Source organism: Acomys russatus, chromosome 1, assembly GCF_903995435.1.
Source record: "Acomys russatus chromosome 1, mAcoRus1.1, whole genome shotgun sequence".
Lineage (NCBI taxonomy): Eukaryota > Metazoa > Chordata > Mammalia > Rodentia > Muridae > Acomys > Acomys russatus.
The window spans coordinates 24,690,078-24,715,616 of NC_067137.1; the positions used below are offsets into that span (position 1 = coordinate 24,690,078).

Genomic DNA, 25,539 nt, shown 5'->3' on the forward strand with positions numbered 1-25,539 from the left:
ATTCCAGTACTCAGAAAGCTGAGTTTCATACCAGCCTGGGCCACAGTGAGTGGACTGTCTCTCCTCTCCGCCCACACACAAAAGGAAAAGCCTACTTTCAGACGGAACTTTGTTTGCTCCTGCTTTATAGTTTTAGTATAAAAGAATAAAATCCTAGTATGCCTATTCTTTTGGTGGTGGTGGTATACTGGGAATTGAACCTAGTGCCTTGCACATATTAGGCAAGTGCCTTACCACTGAGCTACAATCCCATCCTGACTTCTGTTTGTTTGTTTTCTGAGACACAGTCTCATTATGGAGCTCAGGCTGGCCTCAGAACAGAAACCCTTCTACCATAGCAACCTGAATGGCTGGCATTTGCCACTAAACCAGCTCATGCCACTTACTTTTCATTAATCTGTTTTCCCTCTCCTTTAAAAATAACATGTGTGAGTGTGTGTGCATGTGAGCGTGCGCATGTATATGTGTGAGCATGTGCGCGTTATGGTGTGGGCACAGTGTCTTCACCCACGGAGCCATCTCTACGGTCAGGTCAGAATGCCCATATGCTACTTTCCTGAGATTCTGTTAGTTACAGAAGTTCTTCTGTTACATCTAATTTGTGAATGTTTTATTAAAAGATTAAAAATTTTTGTTTTGTTTTTCCCAAGACAGGATGTCATATAGCCCAGGCTGGCATCAAACTTGCTAGGTTGCCTAGGATGACTTTGAACTCCTGACCTCCTGCCCCTACCCCCTAAGTGCTGGAATTATAGATGTGTGCCACCACATCAGACTCCCAAGTATTTGATTCATAAATACTAAATAAAAAACAAGACTCTGCCCATGCCAGTATTATAAACCTGGCCAGGGAGATCACAGGTCATGTGGGGAAACCATTACTGTTGTTTTTGCTATGTTGACATGCTATTAAACTACCTTCTTATGGTACATTTACACTATGGAATACTACTCAGCTATTAAAAACAAGGAATTCCCGAAATTTGTGGACAAATGGATTGAACTAGAAATGATCATAATGAGTGAGCTAACCTAGAAGCGGAGAGACTCAAATGGTATATACTCACTTATAATTGGACACTAGCCCAAGGGGCAGGTCCCACGAAAGTCTGCACCTACCAGGAAAGTGGGAAAGAGGTGAGGACATCCTATTGAGACTCTAGGTGAGAAAAATATAGGGGATAGGGAAGTAGGTGGATCCAGAGGGTCCTAGAAACCTACAAGAGGAACATTACGATGGGTGGATCTGAGCCCAGGGGTTCTGCTTGATCAAAGGCACCAACCAAGGACAAAATGTGCAGTCATCATCAAACCCCTACCCAGATCTAGCCAAGGGACAGAACATTCTCCACAGTTAAGTGGAGACTAGGGACTGACTTTCACAGGATCTCTGGTGCCCCATATTTGGCCATGTCCCTTTGTGGGGGAGGCCCAATGGCACTCGGAGGAAGGATAGTGGACTACCAAGAAGAGACCTGATACCCTAGCACCATATTCAGGGGGAGGAGGTCCCCCTCGGTCACAGTCATAGGGAAGGGGGATTAGGGTGAAAGTGGGAGGGAGGGAGGAATGGGAGGATGCATGGGATGGGATAGAAAATGAGATATAATATGAATTATTTTATTTTTCAATAAAAATGTGTTAAAAAAACAAACAAACTACCTTCTTAAATACATCTGTACTTAGAGACCAGTGCTGCTCTCAGTCGTTGTCAGAGAAGCTGCTTTGGGCAATGTGCAGGAGTTACAGGGAGAACTTATAAACTAGTCAAAGACCTGAGAGCTGAGTGACTGTGAGTGCTGGCCCCTGAGTGGATGTCTGTATTGCCCATCCAAGGCCCAGGGAACATCACAAAAGAGAGAAGGGATGGATAGAGGAGCTGGTACAGAGGAAGGGTGCTGAGAAACACTGTCTTCTGCACATCTGACATGACACGCTGGCTCAGTCATGAACTCACTGCACTCTGCTTACCTGAATACAACCTGCACAGAGCCAGGCCTGCCAGCATTTTCTTGTGGGTGGGAGAGGGGCTCATGGGGCACTACTCCTTTCCGAGATATGGCTGGCAGTTAAGGGCTGCTGGGGAAAGGGATGCCATTGTCTTTAGTAGTGCAGACACTGCTAAGTTGTCCAAGCTCCAGGAAGAAATACCTGTTTAGCTTCCAGGGCCTCCTTGCTCTGAGAGAGTGACTTGCACAAAATGGCTTGAGAAAGTTACATGAGCACTGCCTAGTCACAGCTGTGGCTATTACTTCACTGTTTTGTAGGTTGCACTGTACGTTCACATTAAGGCTCTGGGGAGTTAGTTCAGGGAGAGGCAGAGCATCCAGAGGAAAAGAGAGAGAACTCTCTCCATCTACCCATGGCATTCCACTTTCTCCTTAAACTAATTTAATTTCTGAGTAGGGAACCTTTAAAAAAATTATTTCCCATTTAAAGGAGGAAATTCAAAATGGAAGGTGAATTGCAGGAGTAGATTTGAGGCAGTTAGGCCTTTGGGTTTCTTTCTCTTCCTCCCCCTCTCTTTTTAAAGGTGGGGTCTCAGCAGATTATCCAAATTAGCACCCTGCTTCACCCTTACAGGTGCTGAGCCACAGTGTTTGCTTGGCTCTGCTTGTCACAAGAAATAAACCTTCCCAGGCTGTTTCAATTCTATGCTATTCATATGACTTCTTGTCTCCAGACAAACATCTAGCCTTCAAACATGTTAATGCTAATGGCCACACTGAGTTATAATCAATTAATCAATTGCTTTAGGTTGACTAATGATGGAAGAGAATAAATAGATGGATTGGCTTACTTTTAGTCCTAAATTTATACTATTGCCTCTGGGTTTTTTAAATTAATTGTCCTGCTTGAAACAAGGAGATGTTTCCTATGGAATAAGAGGAGTAGCTGTTCACACTCCTCGCGCAGCGGACATATGCCGGCCAGAGACAAATTGGCTTTGTTTCTTAGTGTATTATTAACATCCACTTCCAAAATAATGACATTCCCTGTTGCTTTCAGAACTAATGTAGTTATCTGCTTTACTTCAATATTAAAGAAACTACTGCATCCATTTTCTTGTTGACACTCTCAGAATAAATAAATACAATAGAAAAAAATTAATTTCTTGAACATGAGTACATGTGAGAAAAATGTCATGATCTGTAGCAGCTTGGTCTGATGCCATGAAAGTCTTCATATCTCTTGGCAAATATCACAACCAACTATTTATTTATTTCCTTTTCACACATAGAAAAGCCTCTTCCCTAAGGTGGAAAGCCAGATACTCATGGCTACATTGTATTCTGGAAACGTCTAATACCATGCCCTCAAGTCCACATCCTTTCTAGATTCTGACCTCATACTAAAGAGACAATGAGGCTTTACTGAACAACGAAATTAGCACATGGAAGTCTCAAGAAGGTCCTCAGAATGGGCTTGTCACCAGAGTCGAAGGCCACTGGGAAAGCCAATAGCACTGAAGCATTCTTAGCAAATGCTTCTGTGGCTGCTCTTTCACAGGACCTGGGTTCGATTCCCAGCACCCACATGGTGGCTTAGAGTTGCCTGTTAATTCCAGTTCCAGATGATCTGACACCATCTTCTGGCCTTTGTAGGCACCAGGCATGCACATGGTATGTATACATACATACATACATACATACATACATACATACATACACACACACACACACATACAAGCAAAACGTGTGTATACATACACACACACACACACACACACACACACACACACACACACACACACAGTAAAAAATAATAAAGTTCCCTCTTTTCCAAAAAGATAACCCTCCTTAAATGAACAGATAGAAGCAGATAGATGATACAGGTAGAAGATAGAAAATAATCTGCCATTCAGAAGAGAGACTTTAAAAATGTTTGGGAGGCCCCCCCTTGAGGGAGGTGGGGGTGAGGAAAAGATACAGAGGTATATGTATACATGTGTGCAGGTGTGCACACATGCAGATGCCAGATAATGTTGGCTGTCCTGATGTGCCATGCTCCACCTTATTCCCTTGAGACAGGTCTCTTACTGAACTTAGAGAGAGGCTGACAACCAGTAGCCCCAGGGATGGATTCTTCTGTCTCCACCCCCTACAACACTGGGGTTACAGAAGTGTGTGTCCCCACCAGCCTGGCTTTTTATGCAGGTTCTGAGGGTTCAAACTCAGGCCTCAGGCTTGTGGGACAGACATTATTACCCACTGTGCTGTCTCCCCAACCCGAGAGTCTTTTTGACTTTTGTTTGTATTGCGACAGAATCTTGTTATATAGCCCAGGTTAGTCTTACAATCCTGACTCAGCCTCCTACATGCTAGGAATTCTGGGTGGAACCCAGGGCCTTGGTATACTAGGCAGGTGTTCAATCACTGGACTACATCTATGTTGTGGACACAGTGGCATTTTATTTATTTTTAACATTTATTTATTTTACTTTTTTTATGTGCCTGACTGTTTGTGCACCACATGTGTACCTGGTACCCAAGGAGGTCAGAAGCAAGCGTTTGATTTTCTGAAACTAAAGTTATGGATGGTTGTGAAGCATCGTGTGGGTGCTGGGAACCCAACCCAGGTCCCCTAGGACAAGCCAGTGTTCTTAACCACTGAGTCATCTCCCTGGGTCTTTGTTATTTTGTCTGTTTGCTCTGAGACAGGATCCCACTATGTAAACAGGCTGGCCTTGAACTCACAGAAACCTAAAGAGATCTGTTGCCTCTGCTTTAGTGTCGGGTGTCCTCTTTCTTTCTTTCTTTCTTTTTTTTAAGATTTTATTTATTTATATGAGTGTTCTATATGCATGTACACCTTTACATTATTACATTAGAGGTGGGCATTAGAAGGTATAGGTAGTTGTGAGCTACCATGTGGTTACTGGGACTTGAACTCAGGACCTCTGGAAGAACAGGCAGTGCTCTTAACCACTGAGCCATCTCTCCAGGCCCCCTTTTTATTTCTTAATAAAAAGATAAGAGGTTATTTCATGAGTGCATATTCATAAAACATAAGACTCTTTATCTCAATAGTTAACTATAAATATTTGGTGACAGATATGCAATCACAGTGCCAAGTAAGGGTGTGGCAGCGCAAACACAGGCACTGGGAGTACCAAAGGAAGATCAGAGTGTGCTCCTGTCTGAAAGATCACAGGAAGTGACAATGAGAAGAGCCTCCCAGGCGCAGGAAAGCATTATGAAAGAAAGGGTATTTTAAAATGCATGGCACATTGGGTGCAGTACATTTGATTAGATTCAAAAGCACTTAAATGTGTATCAGGAAAGGTAGGTGAGGGCCAGGACATGAAGGAAGCTCAGTCAGTATAATAAGCCCTGTGGATTGTTTCTGTTTGGTTTAGATAAAGTCTCCTAAATTACCCAGGTTGACTTCAAACTTGCAATCCTCTCTCTCTCCTCAGGATCCTGAGGCAAGATTCAGGTATCCCCAAGCCAAAACAAAAAACAAAAACCAACCAACCAACCAACAACAAAACAAACAAAATAACCCAATGTGACCTTGGTTGACTTATTGTTCTTTTTTTAATTGGTGGGTTTTGTTTACTTTTTTTGTTTATTATTTAAGCTCATGCTCATGTTATAGCCCAGGCTAGCCTTAAATTCCTAGTAACCAGATGACTCTGGATAAGAACACCAGCGTTCAATTCTCAGTACCCACATGGCAGCTCACAACTGTCCATACCTCCAGTCCTAGGAAACCTAACCGGCACCAGCCATGCATACACTGCACATACACGTGATTACAAATGGCTCCCTTGCCCAGCTGTAGTTGTGATTTTTAAAGATAAGTATAATCTGGGTGTGCTGGCTTATGCCTCCATTCCCAAAACCAAGGAGGCTGAGGTAGAAGGATTGCCTCAAGTTTGAGGCTACTACGCATTCCATATGTTTAAGGCCAGCCTGGTCTACAGAATGAAATTCTGTCTCAATAAATCAATAAATCAATACAAACAAATTTCAAGCAGGGCTGTGAAAGCAGCTCAGCTGGTGGTGAAATTGCTTACCTAGGATGCATAGCTGTAGGTTTGATTCCTAGCACTTGGATTGAAATAAACACATAAGCAAATGCCAAATAAACAATGGTCATGGTGGTGCAGACTTGTAAACCTAGTACTCAGAAGGTACCCTTGGGTCGGACTCAGCCTAGGACAGGTAGGGCCCTGTCTCAAAAGGATACTAACACTTGCAGACTACTCCCCTGCCGTTTCGGGGCTGTGTGCCTGAATCCCCTCTGTTTACAGACCTGTTACTTGGTTTGGATATCTCCAAAGTTTCACATCTTCCCAACATCCCTTCTCCCCCCTAAAAGGAAGTAAAGAAAACACCATGGCTAAGTCTGGATTATCGCTGCTCTTAGACTGTAAGAAACTTGTGTGGTATTTCTGTTGTCATCTTTCAAGTGCCAAGCATAGTACTCAGTGAGTATGTGTTGGTTTTGAGTCAGCACCATGTTGCGAACACAGTCAAGTGCAGAAGCAGAGAATGTGTGAATTTAGTGTTAGTGAAACTCTTGGTGAATGTTATATATACATTTGCAGCTGGGGTGGGATTTCCCATCCTTGCACTGGAAACTGGCATCTCCCGCTCTACTTAATTGCTCTGCCATTTTCTCTTCCATTTAATCTAATCTGTGCTCAGTGACAAGCAGTGCAGTGTGTCTTTAACAACAGCAATATGTACTAAGTGTTGAATAGGTACCAGTCTCAGTGCAGATATCTTCCAGGGACTCACATTTAAACCTTATGTTTAAAAACGGAGGTAGAGCAGAGCTGTAATGATTTATTTATTTATGTATTTATCTATTTTGAGACAGGGCCTCTCTTTGTAGTCCGATGTCTTGGTACTCTATGTAGACAAGGCTGGCTTCATACTCACAGCGATCCACATGCCTGCCTAGAGCTATGGTGTTCTTGAGGTTACAAAGCCAAATTGTGAGACGACCAGTAATGTGAACCAAGGCAGCGGCTCTCGTTGTTTTCAAGGCTGGTGCTTTGGTGCCTCAACTGCCTTTGAGTGCTGCCCTTTCAGCAAAATGCTGACTTAAAGCTATTTTTTCAGTGTCTAAATGGAAAACAACCAGAGTACTTGCTGTTCTAACAAAGGACTGGAGTTGAGATCTCAGCACCTACATCAGGGCAGCTTACAACTGCCTGTAACTCTAACTCCAGGGGATCTGATGCCCTCTTCTTGCCTCCTTGGGGAACTCACATGCATAAACATTCAAATACACAGACACGTTAAAAACAGAATGTTAGCTTATAGTTATTGGAACCTTTTAAGGGAGCAACAGCAACACTGGTCCCAGAGTATGGCTCTCTATGACACCATTAACACTGCATTTTCAGTGTCCATCCACACACAATCATTGGCATCTGTTTGTCCGTTTTTTTTAACCAGGTCTTAATATGCAGCCCAGGCAGGCTTGGAGCTCCATATTCTAGCAGCTCAACCTCATAGCGTTGGGATTACTAGTGTGTGCCACCATTAGCAGCTGAACTTCTACTCTGTTTTTGGTTGGTTTTGGTTTTGGTTTTTTGAGACAGGGTTTCTCTGTGTAGCCTTGGCTGTCCTAGACTTGCTTTGTAGACCAGGCTGGCCTTGAACTCAGTGATCTGCCTTCCTCTGCCTCCCGAGTGCTGGGTAAACTTTTACTCTGTTACAAAGAAAACTACATACAACAGAATAACTTATTTCTTTCAAAAATGTATCTCTGTTTTATTTAGAATGACTTAAAAATCCCATCATAATTTCAAAGCTCATCTAGGTTCCTAATCTTAGTAAACCAATTAGTGACCCAATTATCTGCCAGATTGCCAACTTAAAACCCAACAAAAATTTAGCAATGGGCACATGACCGTCACTAAGAGTTACACCTTGCTTTTTGTTATTTTAAGGCATGTTTTTAATTTTATGTGCATGAGTGTGTTTGCTACCATGTATGTATATGCACCACTTGCATGCAGTGCCATGGAGGTCAGAAAAGGACATTGGATCCCCTGGAACTGAGTTACAGAGGCCTGTGAGCTGCCATCTCAGTGCTAGGAACCAAATCTGAGTCCTCTCGAGCCAGTAAGGGCTCTTAATGGTTGAGCCATCTCTGCAGCCCATGCTTTGGCTTTCTGAATTCATCACATGCACAGCACCGCTGCTGTGGAAGCTTTGTGGAGGAGTGACAGCTCCTGGCTGTCAGGGCTGCCCCTGCTATAAACCTTAGCCCTGCCTTGATTTTCACACTGTTTGTGTGTGAATTTGCTCCAGGACCTCAGAGCAGTTTTTAGTTACAGACATTAAGCTCACAGTCCCACAACTTTCCACCTAGGCAGCCAGGTCCCAGATGTGCACTTGGGTATCTTTAACAGATTTTCTGGTGTTTGTTTCTGTTAGTGTGAAAGGGGATCCAAACTCAGGTATTTATACTTGCACAGCAAACAAGCCACTGAGTCATCAGCCCAAGCCCCAGCCTAAGACTTCTTTCTTTCTACTTAGTCATTATTCTCACAAATTTATAAACCTATTCCTTAATCTCACGAGTGGAAATAATATTGTCTAGAAAGAAAACCAGCCATCACTATGGTGAAGAGACTTTTATTGCTGTGGTGAAATATTAAGACAGGCAGGGCCTAAAGTTCTTTTCATTGTTATGACTCTATTCTTTTCTCACAGAATGCTGTGTCTGCAGGCAATAGTTATGGTAAGCGATGCTCACCATATCTATCCTCTTTGAATAGTGTGGTGCTTTGCGCTCTATCTCTACTTAAGTTACAAACTACCTCCTATTATTCTAGTAGGTTCTATGACGATCTGCTAAATCAGAGAAGTTCAACGATAAACTAAACCAGGCATGGGGTTCTTACCTTTAATTTCAGCATGAGAGGCTATGTAAGAAGAATGTTGTAAGTTTCATGCCAGCGTGGGTTACAGTAAGTTCCAGGACAGCCTATGCTAGAGAGATCTTATCTCAAAAAAACTAAAACCAAACCAAACCAACAAAAAACTAAAGTACCCTTTTGAAAGTCATAAGGTTAATAATTGGGGGTTGGAGAGATGGCCCAGTGGTTAAGAGCATGTACTGATTTTCCAGAGGACCTGAGTCCCCTTCCCAGCACCCACATGGCAACTCACAGCCATCTGTAACTCCAGCTCCAGGGGATATGGCGCCCTCACACATAGGTGCAGGCAAAAGACCAACACACATAAAACTAAATAAATCTTTGAAAAGTCAGTGTGGTGTTACAGTATAGCAAAAATATTGCACATACTTACCACCAGTGAGGTTTCTCTGACATCCAGGAACTACATTTTAACAGTCATTCAAGAAGAGTAACCCACAGAAGACATGCATAATTTCCAAATCAACATCTAATCTAAACAGACTGTAATTAATCTGTTAATCAATCAATTAGTAATTATGCTTCAATCGCTATTTCTAGTAGTTCAACATAACCCATTTGTGATATAGATCTTATTTAATGATTTCTTTTTTCAGGAAGCAAAGGTTTAGCATATTAATTCTTTTTTTTAAACTATGTCTATTTCCTTACCGTGTGGTGGGGGAGGGTGTACACCACAGCACATGTGTGGATGTCAGATGGTAACTTGCAGGAGTTCTCTGCTTCCATCATGTGGGCCCCAGGAACTACATTCAGGGGTTCAGTTACCTGCTGAGCCTCCTTGCCAGCTGCATAGTAATTAATTTTTTTTTTTGAGGGGGAAAGGGATGTTGAGACAGGGTCTTACTATGTAGCCTTGATTGGCCTGGACCTTACTTTGTAGACCAAACTGGTTTCAAACTCAAAGATCCAACCGCTTCTGCCTCCCAAGTGCTAGGATAAAGGCATGTACCACCCTATATTATTTCTTGTACATTTACCATTACACACTATATCCAGACACATGGAGAGGAACCTAGGTGTCTTTCTCTAGCTCAGTGGTTTTCAACCTTTCTAATGCTGTGGCCCTTTGACACAGTTTCTTGTGTGGTGGTGACCCCCAAGCAAAAAAAATTATTTTCAGTGCTACTTCATAACTGTAATTTTGCTGTTATGATCGCAATGCAAATATCTGTTATGCAAGATACCCCTTAGAAAAGGTCATTCGACTGCCCAAGGGGTCACATCCTCATGCTGAGAAACATTGCTCTAACTGTAGAAAAGGATCAAATTATGAAATGAAACAATTAGCAAATTAACTACTTAATAGTAACCTATAATCCCACCATTCGGGGATTAGAGGCAGGTGAATCAGTTCCAGGCCACCTGTGGCTATAGAGTGAGTTCCAGGCTATCCAGAATACCCTCTATTCCTAAACAACACCCACACACCCACACACATAACTTAAAAGAAAATGTAAATGCCTCCCCTAAAAGCTCTTGCTCAGAGCAGTGAGTGATGTAAGGTCATCCTCTGACCTGTTCACATGGGCACTACTGAAATCTGTCTTTGAAAATAAACACAAATACCCTGTAACTCTCAGTGATTCTCCTGGACGGGAAAGATGTAGTGGGCTGCCCTTTCCTAGCAACTCTGAGGACTTCCAGGGCTTCTAGATCATCCAAGACTCTAACATCTTGCCAAAACTAAATACAACCACCATCAGTCCAGCAGCAAAAACACACAGGCAAGGAAAAGCTTCTGCCCTCTGCCCTCCACGGCAGATGCTGCTTCTTTCTCTGTGGGACTGATGTCTTTGGCATTGCACAGTTGTCTCCAAGGAAACACAGCCGTCACATAGCACAGGGCAATTTGCCTCATAGGACATCCTGGGCAAGAGCAGGCACAAAGCCCAGAGTGGTCCTCCCTACCAGTCAGCCCCTTAGGCAGTCAAATGCAGCTGATATGGAGTAGGCAGTGCTCGGTGAAAGTATAAAACTGAAAATACTCACCTGCATCAGAATCCAAGTCCTACTGCAAATCAATAACCCAGTCAATGACTTAAGGCCCACAGGGACCTCAGAAATCCCCTCTCCGGGGCTGAAGAGATGGCTCAGCGGTTAAGAGCACTGACTGATCTTCCAAAGGATCCAGGTTCAATTCCCAGCACCCACATGGCAGCTCACAACTGTCTGTAACTCCAAAATCTCACATCTTCACACAGACATACACACAGGCAAAACACCAATGCACATACAATAAAAATAAATAAATTATTTAAAAAAAAAAAGAAAAAAGAAAAAAGAAGTCCCCTCTCCACCCCAGGATCTCCCCTTCCTCACGCCAACTGCTCCCAACTACTATACGGGAGAGTAGCCTGCAGTCCTGTGTCTGTGAAGCCATTTGGGGAGCCACTGGGAGAAAGTGAGGTTTGATTTGTTTTGTTTTTTGATGTTGTTGTTTCGTTTTGTTTTTGGTCTGGATGGGGTTAATGGGAATGCAAAGGTATAAAGACAGGCCAACAGTATCTGTCCACACCTTCCATGTCTCAAGACAGCTCTTCAGGGGGCAGCTGAAACAAAGGGCCAAACAGTGAGACTTGCTGAGCAGGCTTTGAGAGCTCAGGCTGCAGAATGGTCACATGATAAAAATGTCTCTGATGCTTAGAGACTTATTTTGTGGGGTCAGTAACTATTAAATCCTCATTTCTGGTCTTTACCTTGGCTTGCTGAGTCTTATTTGAATAGTGGTTTGTTGGTGTCCAGAGACCCTTGTATTATTATTAATGCTCGTCTGATTTTCCCATGGTTGCTCTCCCACACAAGGCTCTTGTCATATCACCACTCTGCCCCAGTTCATCAGTTCTTACAGCACGGCCTCAGCCTCCCAAATACCTCGATTTTCATTATATATTTAATAGGCTACTCTACTCAAATAGATGTGCTGAACTCTGTGCCAAAATAAAATGAAAGCAAAACAAAACAAAATAATAAAAGATATATAAAAACTTACAATAAAAATAGAGCAGGTAAAAATAAATCTGAGACTAAGAACCTAAGTACCTAGCAAAGAAGTCCATTGTTTATTTAAATAACAAGCCAACAGATCAGCTAACTACCACTACTGCTAATATAAATGCTGACATGAAAAGTAAAAGTTAAAGAATAAAATGGATTCACAGGACCAAGGAGACAGCTCAGTGTGTAAAGCTCAGAGTACACAACCTAATGACTAAGTCTGATCTCAGTAGCCCATGTGGAAAAGCTGGGCGCAGTGATGCACATCTCTAACCCAGCACTCCTACAATGGGAGGTGGAGACAGGAGCGTTACTCAGGCTGAGCAGGAACAAGAGAAAGCTTGCCTCAGCAAGGGGGAAGTTTATACATTAGAAATACAGTTAGATATAATGCCAGTGGCTAGCATCTTTCAAGGGCACAGGCTCTAATGATATATAGGAGGGGCACAGTATAGAATGTAAATGGCAGTGTGAAAGTAATAAATAAGATGAATTTTGGTGGGGAAAGGACAACATATTGAAACACTCTTACTTGGCAGGGAGGTGGTGGTGCACCTTTGATCCCACCACTTGGGATCCCAGCACCTATGTCTATAGGTAGATCTCATGATTTCAAGGCCAGCATGCTCTACATAGAGAGTTCTAGAATAGCCAGAGCTACAGAACGATTGTGTATAAAAAACAAACAAAAAACACAACACAACACACACAGCAAAACAAAAACAACGAACAAAAAACCAACCAAAACACTCCTGAAATGGTATAGCTTTAAAATAGATGTACATTACAAAGGAACAAGGGGCAGTGGAAAACAATAGTGTGGGGGAGCTGGGGCTTAGGGGGCTGGTCTGTGTGGAGGGGTTGCTTCTGGGATCTATCCCTAACTCCATTCTTGGTTCATTAAGATGTGCTTCACTGAAGGCTTCAGACTGATAACATGTTCTATTGCTCTATAAAAAATCTGACAACTCTTTTCTTAACAACAAAATTTAAATGAGATGTTCCTGCTGCATTCTCTCCTTATATCCAGATGTTTTCTTTTTTAGTACTTACTACAGTTTGCAATTACATATAACTAGTGTTTTATTTATCTACTGCTTTCACTCAAGAGTATATTTATTTGTGTGTCTTTAGTATGTGTGCACTTGCATACACCATGGTGCATGGATGAGGTTGAGGCATAACTTGTAGGAGTCAGTTCTCACCTTCCACCATGTGGGCCCCAGGCTTGATTACAGGTCATCAGCCTTGGAGGCTAGCACATTTACCCACTGAGCCGTCTTGCTGGCCTAGGAGTTTGTAAACCTTGTGAGAGCAGGGCCCATAGGATTTCTTTCACCTTGCTATTTATTTTACTCATACTGCAGACTTAAAACCATAACTATAACACGGCAGAAACTCAAGAAACATCTGTTCAGCCAGGCAGGGTGGAACACACCTGTTACCCAGCAGTCAGGAGATGGAAGCAGAAGTGCCAAGAAGTTCAAGGTCATCCTTGGCTACACAGAGGTTTGATGGCTCCATGTTAAAGCTTAGGCTATAAGAGACCCTATCTCAAACATCAGCAACCACAACAAAATAATGAACAAGGCTCTTTTAGATCTGAAATTTTTATGATTCTACTTAACATTCTAACCGACTTCAAACAGTATCTTAGCTGAAACCCTAAAGTGCCTACTAGTGAAAGGTTCACCTGAACTGAATTTTAATGAGACAAATGTCTAGACGGGGGACTAAAGAAGGGTAACAGACAGGCCATTTGAGAGGGCAAAAATTCCACAGCGGGAGAAGTCATGATGCTTAAATAAAACTTTCAGAGAATATCTGAACCCTTGGAAGCAGCAGCACTGTGCATATATGCCAAACACAACTGGCCAACCAGACCTACTAAGCCATTCTTGCGGCGGAACGTAGTGTCACATATCTGTGTTGTGTGACTTTTCTTGGAGAAAATACCTATTCACCTTGGACAGGTGACTTAAGAAAGGCATCCACTCATGTTCAGGTGAACATGAATTTATAGGATGAAAGCATGGATGACTCTTAGGAAACTGCATCCCAAAAAGCCCTATCCAGCATTCCCTAGCATGCCCCAAAACCGTGTGCAGCTGGGCTCTCAGATAAGGGTCTGAGGGTGTCACTCTTCTCCTAGGGAAGGTAACAGGTCTGATCTTGTGAGGGTCTCACCAAGAAACCACAGCTGCTCTAATTTCAGGGTGATAATGGCATGTAACTCCCAGAAGACAGAGTTCCACACTGTAGTCCCAGAACTCAGGAGGCTGTGGCAAGGGGACCATGAGTTTGAGATCAGCCTGGGATATACAGTGAGAACCTATCTTAAAAACCACCCCAAACCACACAGCTGCACAGTACAGTTAGATAAGAAAAAGAATAAGACATTCAGAGTATGAAGAGGCAGAACCATCTCGATTTTCAGACGACATGATCTCACATGTAGAAAACCCGCAAGAACTCACACAAAAGGACTATTTGAGCTGAGTTCAGCACAGCTGCAGGACACAATATCAATGAACAAAACATCAATTGTATTTCTAAATATTAGCAGTGAACAATCTGAAGATGAAATTTAGAAAACAAACTTATTGGCAATAGCATCAAAGTAATGAAATACCCATGATAAACTTAACCAAAGTGTTAAGTCTTGCATCCTTAACACTATAAATACATCATGGGAATTAAAGACAATTTTAAATAAATGGAAAGATACCTCTTATCTATGAGTTGGAAAATTCCAAAATTTTAAGGTAAAACCCTTTTCTGAACTGACCAATGGATGGAATGCATCTCTTTCCAATGTCATAGCAGTTCTTCTCCACAGAACCTAGTGAGCTGACTCCAGTGGAAATCAGGGACAAGGAAAAGCTAACACTACATTCATTCCAAAGGTCAAAGCTGGATGACTTGTAATCCATGATTTCAGACTTTAACTTATTTCAAGGAGGCTAGTTTGATTTCTGTTCAAATGTTCATTTGAATCTTAGCACCAAAACCACAAGAAATGTTCAGAGCGCACTCTCGCTCTCTCTCCCTCCCTCCCCCTTGCTCCAGCCTCTCTGTGTGCAGGTCACACACACACACACACACACACACACACACACACACACACTCTCTCTCTCTCTCTCTCTCTCTCTCTCTCTCTCTCTCTCTCTCTACCTTGACAAGGAAACGCTTATCAACACTCATTCTATGTCCAGTTTCTCTCCGTCTACATCAATCACAAAATGCTAAGGATCCATCGTGACTCAGTTTTATCCAGTCTTACATCCCTGGCTTCAGTGACTTTGTTGTCATAGGTTCCCTGAGTCAGCAGACAATTACCAACAAGGTGCCATCTTTGTTTCTGTGAAGACTAGATAAAAGCTGCTCTTCTGCATCTAAGTCATCAACAGAAAGTTTACAGCAGTTGCTTCCATAATGCCAAGCCAGCTGGCATAATTCTACAGTCATCCAGTGTGTTCTTAAACTAAAGAGTGAATTTACTTAATTTGGAACCCAAAAAGTAGGCTTGACATGATTGGCAATGTAGAGACCCTCCCTCAACCAGGTGGTCATATTTTTAAGCACACACAAAGTTATTTAGAAAAATTGTTCCAGCTGGGCATAGTGGTGCACGCCTTTAACCCCAGCACTCAGGAGGCAGAGGCCAGGGACCTCTGTGAGTTCAAGGCCAGCCTGGTCCACAGTAAGTTCTAGGACAGCCAAAGAAAATTCGTCTCTATTAAAGAGTCCTTATCATACAGAATACCACCTTTGACCAAGTCCAACACCATCAAAGAGAGCACCAAGAATACCAGAGTCTTGGGTGCCTTCATGCTGTGTCTTAGAAAACAGTTACAAGAAGTGTGCCAGCCATCTAAAGAAGTAATCGACTCATGGCAGTTTTGATCTTTGTGTTTTCTCCTCTGTACTAAATATCATCTACAAGTTGCCAGTTCCCAAATTTATATTTCCAAAGTTCAAACACTCTATGAGCACCCCGTGGTACCTGTTTTGGTCAGAATAGGAACCGGATTCTCTGGAACTGGGGTTATAAATGGTTAGCAAGAACATTAGGGTCCTTAACTGCTGAGTCATCTCTCCAGCCCCCAAATCCTTTTATTTTCAAGATAGGGTCTTGCTCTGTTGTCCAGGATGGCCTTAAACATGCAGTAATCCTTTTGCTCTGCCTCCTTAAAGCTGAAAGTACAGCTGCAGAGCATCTGAGTAACTGTGCAGCACATCCAGCATGTCCAGCCTTCCTTTGAATACAATCCCTGGAATTTGCTGAGCTCTGCCATTGTTTTACTTCTAACTATTTTCTGCATCTGCAAGGCTAACTCTCTACTTGGATGCCAGAACTCATCTCCGTCTCACTGCTCTATATTCTAATATTCTGGGTTTATCTGCCAGTTCATTAATTCTCTGCCTGTCCGGGTTAGGCCTATGTCTAACCTGATGTTTATTTTCTCTCATTGAGGTTTCTAGTTATTTTTTAGTTCTTAGAAATTTGATTTGATTTTGCTTTAAGTTTTCTGCTACTTTTACAGGTGTCGTGAGAAAACTGTGTAACACTTTCCATGTTTAGCCTACTCCTACTGTTATGACGTGTACACATGCTTTATATTTGACAGCTTATAATCTCTGAGGGACTTTATCATGATTTCTTTACTTCTTACTCTAGTTTGAATTTGGAGCTCGGGTTCCTTGGAACTTTACTGAGGAGATTATTTGAGGCTAAGGTTTTTAAGGGTACTCCTTCATAGAAGACTCAGGTTTCTGACAGGCAAACCAGAGAAGATCCAAAAAGAACAGTTCTTTTAATATATTTTAAATTTTTAATTAAAATTTTTTCCACGTTGAGGAGATGGTTAAACTGGGAAAGCATTTGCTGTGTAAGCCTGGCAACTTGAGTTCCATTCCCACAAGCCGTGCAAATGTGAAAGAAGAGGAATAATTCTACACAGATGTACGCTGGCCTCCACATGCCTGCACTGACAAATCATATACAAGTAATAAAAAAATGAAAGTCTCCAATTAATTTTTCTTTTTATTCCCCCCTCCCTCTTTCTTCCTGAGACAGGGTTTCTCTGTGTAGCCCTTGCTGTTCTGGAACTCTCTCTGTAGACCAGGCTGGCCTGGAACTCACAGAGATGCATCCACCTGCCTGCCTCTGCCTCCCAAGTGCTGGGATTAAAGGCAATAATTTTTTTCTTACAGGTATGTATTGAATGTTGAATATGCCTTCTTCTCAAAAAACCCTATTCTCCCTTTCCCCATATTTCTCTCCTAAAAAACCAGCTTTAAATATAGGTTGTTCTTAGTGCTTGTACCTGATTGCAAGTTGTGTGTGTGTGTCTGCCTGTCTGTTCATCTGTCCTCAGATGTCAGTCTTGCCTTTACCTTGTGTGAGTTAGTATCTCTGTTCTTGTTCATGGCTGCATATATTAAGCTGGCTGGCCCACAATCTTCCAGAATGTCTCCATCCATCTCTTGGTTGGAACATGCTTGGAAAATAGACACTTGTGCTACTGTCTCTTGCTTTTTATTTGAGTTCTGAGAATACAATCTCAGATTGTTAGGTATGTCAGCAAGTGCTTTACCCACTGAGCTATCTCCCCACATACATACATATGAAATGTACATTCACACACACACACACACACACACACACACACACACACACACACACACAGGCACACATTCATACAAGTGATTCAGTACTATCTGCAGTTTCTGGCACCCAATGGGGGAGTTCGAATGCATCCTTAATGGGTAAGAGGAACTACTGCAGACTGGTAGCTATCTGGGGGCTTACAGTGGTTTGAATGAGGATGGCTACATAGGCTCCTATGTTTGAATACTTGTTTCCCAGTTGGTGGAACTGTTTGGGAAGGATTAGGTGGTATGGCCTTCCTAGAGGAGGTGTGCCACTAGGAGTGAGCTTTGAGGTTTCAACCTCACATGCCATCCCCAGCTATCCCCTGCCTCTCTCTGCAGTGTGCTTGTTTTTGAGATGTGAGCTCTCAGCTACACTCTAGCCTTATCCCTGCCTTCTGCTATGATGGGTATGGACTCTAATACTCAGGAACTATAAGCCCTAGTAAGCTATTTCTCCTCTAAGTTTCCTTGATTATAGTGTCTCTTTGCAGCAATAGAAAAGAAACTAAGACAGGGCTGGAACTGTGAGCTGCAATTTATAGTAAATCATAGTAACTTCTTTGGATGATGGAAATATCTAAAGCCAGATGGATGGTAGTGATGGTTACAAAATGCTATAAATTTAGTAAAAGTAGTGACTTGCCACAGTGAGCAAATTTTATGGTATGTTAATATTATTGACTTATGAACTACATACTTAAAATTTGTTAAGATAAGCCGGGCGTGGTGGCACACGCCTCTAATCCCAGCACTCAGGAGGCAGAGGGGCAGAGGCAGGCGGATCGCTGTGAGTTCAAGGCCAGCCTGGTCTACAAAGTGAGTCCAGGATGGCCAAGACTACACAGAGAAACCCTGTCTCGAAAAACAAAAACAAAACAAAACAAAACAAAATTTGTTAAGATGACAACTTTTTATGTGTTTTAAAAATATTTTTTTAAATTTTGTGTGTATGGGTTTGCCTATATGTATGTCCACGTACCATGGGTGTGGAGCACCCATAGAGGCCAAAAGAAGGATTTGGATTTCCTGGGAGAGTCAGTTCCTTGCAGGTGCTGGAAATTAAACTCAGGTCCTCTGGAAGAGAAACCAACCCTCTGAGCCACCCAGCCACCTCCTCAGCCATTTTATATCTTTTAAATATAATATTTTTAAAAAGAAGGGACTTGAGAAACGGCTTAGGTGGTAATGTGCTTGCTAAGCAAGCATGAGGAACTTAGTTCAGAGTCCCAGTCCTCACATGAAAGCTGAGCACGACAGCACTTCCATAGCCCCAGTGCTGCTGGTGGGCTCACTGGCCAAACAGGCTATCTGAGCCAATGAGCCCCAGGTTCAACTGAAACCTGGACTGAAAAATAAGGTGGAGAGCAACCAAGGAAGACACTGCCATTAATCTCTGCCCTCCACATGCACGCACATGCATGCACACCTACATGCACACATCTATATGCAGATGTATGTAGCACACACACTTGAAAAAGAAAGCAAAGGGCTGAGATATGACTCAGCAGTTAAGAATATTGGCTGCTCTTCCAGAACACCCAGATTTAATTCCTAGCACCCATCTGGCAGCTAATAATCTTCTGTAATTTCAATTTCAAGGGCTCCAACACCTCTTCTTCTGATCTCCAAGTGGCACTTCATGCATGTGTGTGTACAGATATACATGCAAACAAACACCCATTATTTTTTTTAATGTTTAAAACAAACAAAAAAAAATGTTTAAAAAAAGCCAAGGCATGACAATTTGTGGTTATGTAAGAGTTCGAGTTTAAAAGCAGGTGGTTTTCTGTGCTCCAGCATTAAACATCTGAGAAGAACCCAAGGGCAAGGTGTGACTCAGCTGCTTATAAACAATTAATTACCCTCCTAGGATTAAACTCTGGCAGCTTAAGGATCTCCTTAACTCACCACAATCAATAACTACATTGCTGTTCACATGGACCCATACACACAGAGAAGTAACACACACACACACACACACACACTCACAGGTGTGGATTTATGAGTGTATGTAGTATCCATCTCTATACACATACACATGCTCAGGCAAATCCTCGCCCTACCTCTAGGGCTGTTACTGTACTATCGTCTGTGTTCATTTTTGCTGCGGATGCATAGTTTCAGGGCTAGCAAGCAACTCTAAATTTAGAAGATGACAATGATTAGGGACCTTCCGCCTGAACAGCTGCCAGTGCAGGATCTTCTGAAGCTTGGGCTTTACAGAGCATCGTGTAAGCTGCTAGGTCTTCAAAACCACCCCAGTGCTGTGAAGATAGGTTGGAATCAACTGTGCTGCGGCCCGAGGGCCATGCCAGCGGTTACACTCTGCGCTGTATGAAAAGGGAAATCAAAAGCAATTTTTCTTCTTCCAAAATGTCAAATGGTATAGGCCTGCAATTCTAGGTACTTGATGGAGCACTGGGAAGTTCCAAATCATGCTACCAAGGCCATTTTCAAAATCATTACAAGACATAAGACTTCTGTTAATTGGGAAAGTCATCCTAGACCATAGACTCAAAATGACAAGCATCCAGAAAAAAACAATACAAAGCACAAAGTGTTCAAAATTGTCAGTTTTCATTTATGCTTCTTTAAAAGCAGAGGTTGGAGAGATTTTTTTTTTTTTTTTTTAAATGAGGGACCAGGTAATGAATGCTAGGCTTTGAGGGCTACAGTGTGTCAGTTATAGCAACTCAGTTCTGTCACTGTAACTGTAAACAGCTATGAACAATATATATAGAGAGCCTGGGGATACAGCTGGGTTGGTAGAATTCTTGCCTTGGATATATAAAGCACTGAGTTTGATTCCCTGTGCTATATAAACTAGGAAGAGTAGTCCATGCCTATAAGCCCAGCACTTCACAGGTAGAGACTATATGATCAGAGGCTCAAGAAGATCCTGGGGCTGGGGATATGGCAGGTTGGGAAAAATACTGCCATGTAAGCAGGAGGATTAGCGTTCACACAAAAGCCAGGTGGGTATGGTGGCCCACACGCAATCCCAGTGTTTGGGAGGCGAAGACGATGGATACTGGGAGCAAGCTGGCTTGCTAAGTAATCCAAATTGGAAAGCTTCCGTGTCAGCAAGAGACCTTGCCTCAGCAAACAGAGTGGCAAGCGGCTGAGAAGACACCCAGCATCAACCTCTGACTTCTGCATGTCTGCACGTCACATGACAACCGACCTCACCAAGGCTGGCTTCAATCACTGAGCAATCCTCCTTACTTAACCTCCAGAGTACTTAGATTATAGGCATGGCTCATAATCTTTTTATTGAAACTTATTTTTATTTTATAAATAATTTAATAAATTTTAGTTTTATTAAAATTTTATTAATCTAAAGATAAATTAAGACTTATCCTTAAGGGTCAGTGAGATGGCTCTGTTGGCACAATAACTGCTGAATCCATGTAAAAAGCCATGAGTGGTGCTGCTCGCCTGCAGGGTAGGCAGAGAGAGAAGATTCAGTGAGCAACCTTGTCTAAAAAAAAAAAAAAAAAAGTAGAAGGCTGGTGAGAGGCTTTAGTGGGTGAAGACATTTGTTGCCAAGACTGATGACCTGAGTTTAATACCCAGTAACCACACAGTAGAGGGAATCAACTCTCATACATTTTCCTGATCTCCATAGACCCACTGTACGCACAAGCACACTCCCCCTACACATAAAATAAATAAATGTAATTTAAAAAATAAGGTAGAGAGTAATTATAAACACATACCTGACACTGACCTCTGGCTTCACTCACATGTACATAAGTGTACCCACATGCACATGTGTACATGCACCACACCCCCCAAATTATCTTTAATGGTTTAAAAATAAGAAAGTCAATCCTAGATAACGGGCCACCAGCTGGCTTCCATTTGTGAGCTGCAATGTGGCAGCTCTGTTAAAAACTCAACGACTCCCAGTTACAGGCAAAAGGATGTGACCCTGCTCTTCTTGCCAGAATATAAAAATAATATAGACACGAACCAATACCAGTTAGTTTTGCTTTCTGTCAGAAATAAATAGCCACAAACTGAAGTGAAACAGTGAGTAACCTCTAATTAAAGAATTAGGTGTAAGGACTGTGTGGTTGGATAATTAGACCCTTAGCAAGAACAAATTGCTTGAAGTAAACAGCAGAAGGTTCATCAAAGTCATCAAGAGCTGCAAGTTATATGAAAATGTTTGGACCAAAAGACAGTTTTTTTCCCAGAGACTTAGAAGAAAGGTTGCTAGAGTGCTGAGAGACAAATTAGTTTTGTTTTGAACGCAAGCCTTGAGATTTTAGAAACCTTGTTTACTTGATAGTCTCACCCGCCCCCAAAAGGACATAAGGCAGTATAGCTGCCATCTAGTGGAGTCTTTTGGGAAGTGTAGGGACATGATCATCACGACTTTCATAAGGAAAAGAGAAAAACATAAAACAGTATGTGTCATTCATTATACTTCAATATATTTCAGTGCCCACCACTCTCCGGGCACGACTTTACACACGGAGAATTCAGCGGAGAGCAAGGCAAAGCCTTCTGGAGTACACATCGTTGTGATATACTTCAACTTCCTCGAGGAAAAGACTTGAAAGGTGTTAAGTTACTTATGGAATCTGAGCCTCTTACAGGCTGTTGCACATACACTGACCTTAAAGAATATCCTGAGGTAACTGACAGACGAGAGTGGACTGAGGGCCCGCTTTCCTCCCATCACATCCCACCGCTTCCTTTTACAGTTCAACCAAGCGAGTCACAGTTACTCTGAGTTCCCTCTTGTTTCTGAAACTCCCCATTGGTTCAGGCCACACTTTAACTACTGCCTGTTTCTTCCTGAGGGCTTCTTAGCGCTACAGGAAACAGGTGAAAAGGAGCAAGGGCTGGGAAGAACAACCTTGCTTTGTTCCTATGTGACGACAGAGCTCTCATTCAGCCTCACCAACGCCATACTTGGCTTTTCAACAGGCTAGTGATAGCTGCACTGGAAGGGTTGCTGTGAGGGTTAAAGAAGCAAAAAAACTAGACCGCTGGGAGTCCCCAGTTTCAACAAATGATCATCAAGTCTTTGGACCTGAACAAATCCCTAGTCTACGGAAACAATGAAACAGTCAAATATACTTTATCTCATAGTCAGCTTAAATTCCCACTCCAAATTCCTACAACAGTTTTGAATTTTTTGTTTATTTTTTGAGACAGAGTCTCATGTAGCCTAGACTGGCTAAGGCTATATGAAACAAGATAGCTGGAGGTGGTTTTGAACTCCTGACCCTCCCACCTTTGCTTCCTGAGTGCCAGGCTTATAGACATGTGCCACTACACTACGGTTAGAGTTTGAATTTTCTTTCTTCTTATGCAATAGTGGTAAAACATAAGGTATTTTTTGTGCTTGTTGTGTATACAGTATATGTACTTGGGGCCGGGGGATGGGGGGGCGCCGGGGGGTGGGGGGAAGGTTGAAATCAGCTGTCTTTCCTTGACAATATTTTTAATTTTTTGAGACAAGGTCTCACTGAACCAGAAGCTCATCTGCTTAGCCAGACTGAGCAGCCAATGAGCTCCAGGGATCTGCCTGTTGCCCCAGCACCAGGATTACAGGCAGAGGTCAGTGTGTCTGGCTTCTTACATGGGATCTGAGAATCCAAACTCAAGTCTTCAGGCTTGCACGGGAGGCACTTTACAGCTAGGTCACCTCCTTAACACTTCCCACCCACACCCACTTTTTTGTTTGTTTGTTTGCTTGGCTATTCTGGAACTCACTGTGTAGACCAGGCTGTCCTCAAACTCAAATATCTGCATGCCTCTGCTTCCCTGAGTGCTGGGACTAAAGGTGTGCTCCATCAGTGATTACTTCTCCTCCTCCTCCACCTCCTCCTATTTAAAAAACAGGGTCTCACTAGGTAACCCTAGCTAACTTGGAATTCACTGTGTAGATTAGGCTGAGCTTGAATTCAGAGATCCTCCTGCCTCAACTTTTCCACTCAGCCTTATATACATTTCTTTTTTAAAGACAAAGTCTTACTCCATAACCTAGATTGGCCTGGAACTCATAACAAGCCTCCTACTTTAACCTTCTAAGGGCTAGGATTATAAGCATGAGCTACTATAAAAACCTAGGGCAGTTTTTTGTATTGTTAACTTTTATTTATTTTGTTTGGGAAGGGCACAGCATGGTACACAAGTGAAAGTTAGAAGAAACTTGTGGCAAACTGATTCTCTCTTCCACTATGTGGGTTCTAAGTATCAAACTTACGTTGTCAAGGCTGGTAGTAAGTGCTCTTACCCAATGATCTATCTTTTCTAAAAAATTAATTTATCATATAGTGTGCAAGCATGTACACACACACACACACATCAGAAAAAATGTTAGATTTGGTTCTCTCCTTCCACTGTGTGGGTTTTTGGAAAGTAAATTCAAGTCATCAGTCTTGGTGGCAAGCACATTTACTCTCAGAGACAGAGCACTGACCCTCAACCTTAGAGTTTTAAGTTTAGTTTAGTCTTTGGCTTTGTTTGTTTTAACAGAGTCTCACTCAACGGCTCAGGCTGGTCTGGGACTCACAGAAATCCTTCTGTCACACTCATAAGTGCTGGAGTTGAAGATGTGAATCACCACATCCAGCCAGCTGTATTTATTTGAGCACATATGTGTACATGCTTGCATGTGTTCACATGTGTGCATGTGTATGGAGGCCCAAAGTTGATGTCAGGTGTCTTCCATGGTCACTGTCCTCTTTATGTGTCGAGACATGGTCTCTTGATGAGCCCAGAACTCACCTATTCCAACTAGTCGAGCTAGCCAACTTGCCCTGGGCATCCTGATTGTGTCCCTGGGTGCTGGGGTTACAGGCAGTTGCTGTGCCTGCTGGGCTCTGATGTGGGATCTGGGGATCTGAACTCTGGTTCTCCTGCTTATGTGGCAAGCGCTTTATACAGTGAGCTATCTTCCCAGGCCTAAACTTAAGGTGTCTAATGTCTCTCTAATCTCTACCTCCATGACCACAACAGTCCAAAGCATTGTGCTTTCTGGTGCATGGTGACATTTCTTCAGTTGGTCTCTCCTCTTTCATTCTTACCCTTCTCCTTATCTCAGCATGATAAACAGTGGGGGTTTTGCTTGCTTTTATTTTTAATTTTTTTTAATGGAAAACTTAATAAGGCTTCCTATCTACAAATCTTCAGTTCAGGATAATGCCCATCAACTCACTGTAGCCCACACCTCCTTGGCAGCCCACTTTAGAGCCTCATGGCTCCAGTCCTAAATGACTTTTTCTGCCAGGACACTCCACCCTCCCCAGCTAATTCCTAGTCATCTCTGGCTTCATTGTAAATGTCATTCTTCATGAGTGCATTTCCTAGCTTGGCACTAAGATAAAGACAGACCATAAGGTAAAGACATCTTGTTGCAGAATTAGTTTGTATATTAGGCCAAATATGAGACATTATTTTCCAAAGATTCAAAGTAAGTAGGATAGTTCTTCTGAATACAATGGAACAATTGTGAAACTGATCAGAAACCATAAAACTGGTTCATCAAGAAATTCCTAGGAGATTTAAAGAAATCTCTAAGCTCCTTGGTATTTAGTTCAAAACATGGCAAAGGCAGACTGCTAAAGAATATTTAACACAAGCAAGCTATTCTTTGAAGTAAAATTTCAGACAGCTTTAAAAGGCATGTATCTAACTGGTGAGATGATAAAAAGTACTTGTGCGATAGCTTGTCCTAGCATGCAAATGGTTAAAGGAGAGAACTGACTCCCAAAAGTTATCCTCTGAACTCCATATGGCATAAGAATGGCGCACGCGTGCGCGCGCGCACACACACACACACACACACACACACATACACACTAAATGAATTAAGTAAGTAAGTAAGTAAATAAATAAGGTACTGATCTGACACCAGTTACATGGTACAAAATTAAAATTTAATTATGAAGTGACATCTCAAGTTAGACAAAGTGTACTTTACCTCTTGATTCCTGAAGGGTAGCCACTAATGT

General features: G+C 42.4%; 1 protein-coding gene across 7 annotated transcripts in view; it reads right to left on the reverse strand.

Annotated features, from left to right (window-relative positions):
* The window catches only part of Dtnb (dystrobrevin beta), a 211,532-nt gene that overhangs the window by 71,059 nt on the left and 114,934 nt on the right, over positions 1-25,539 (reverse strand). The window lies entirely within an intron of this gene.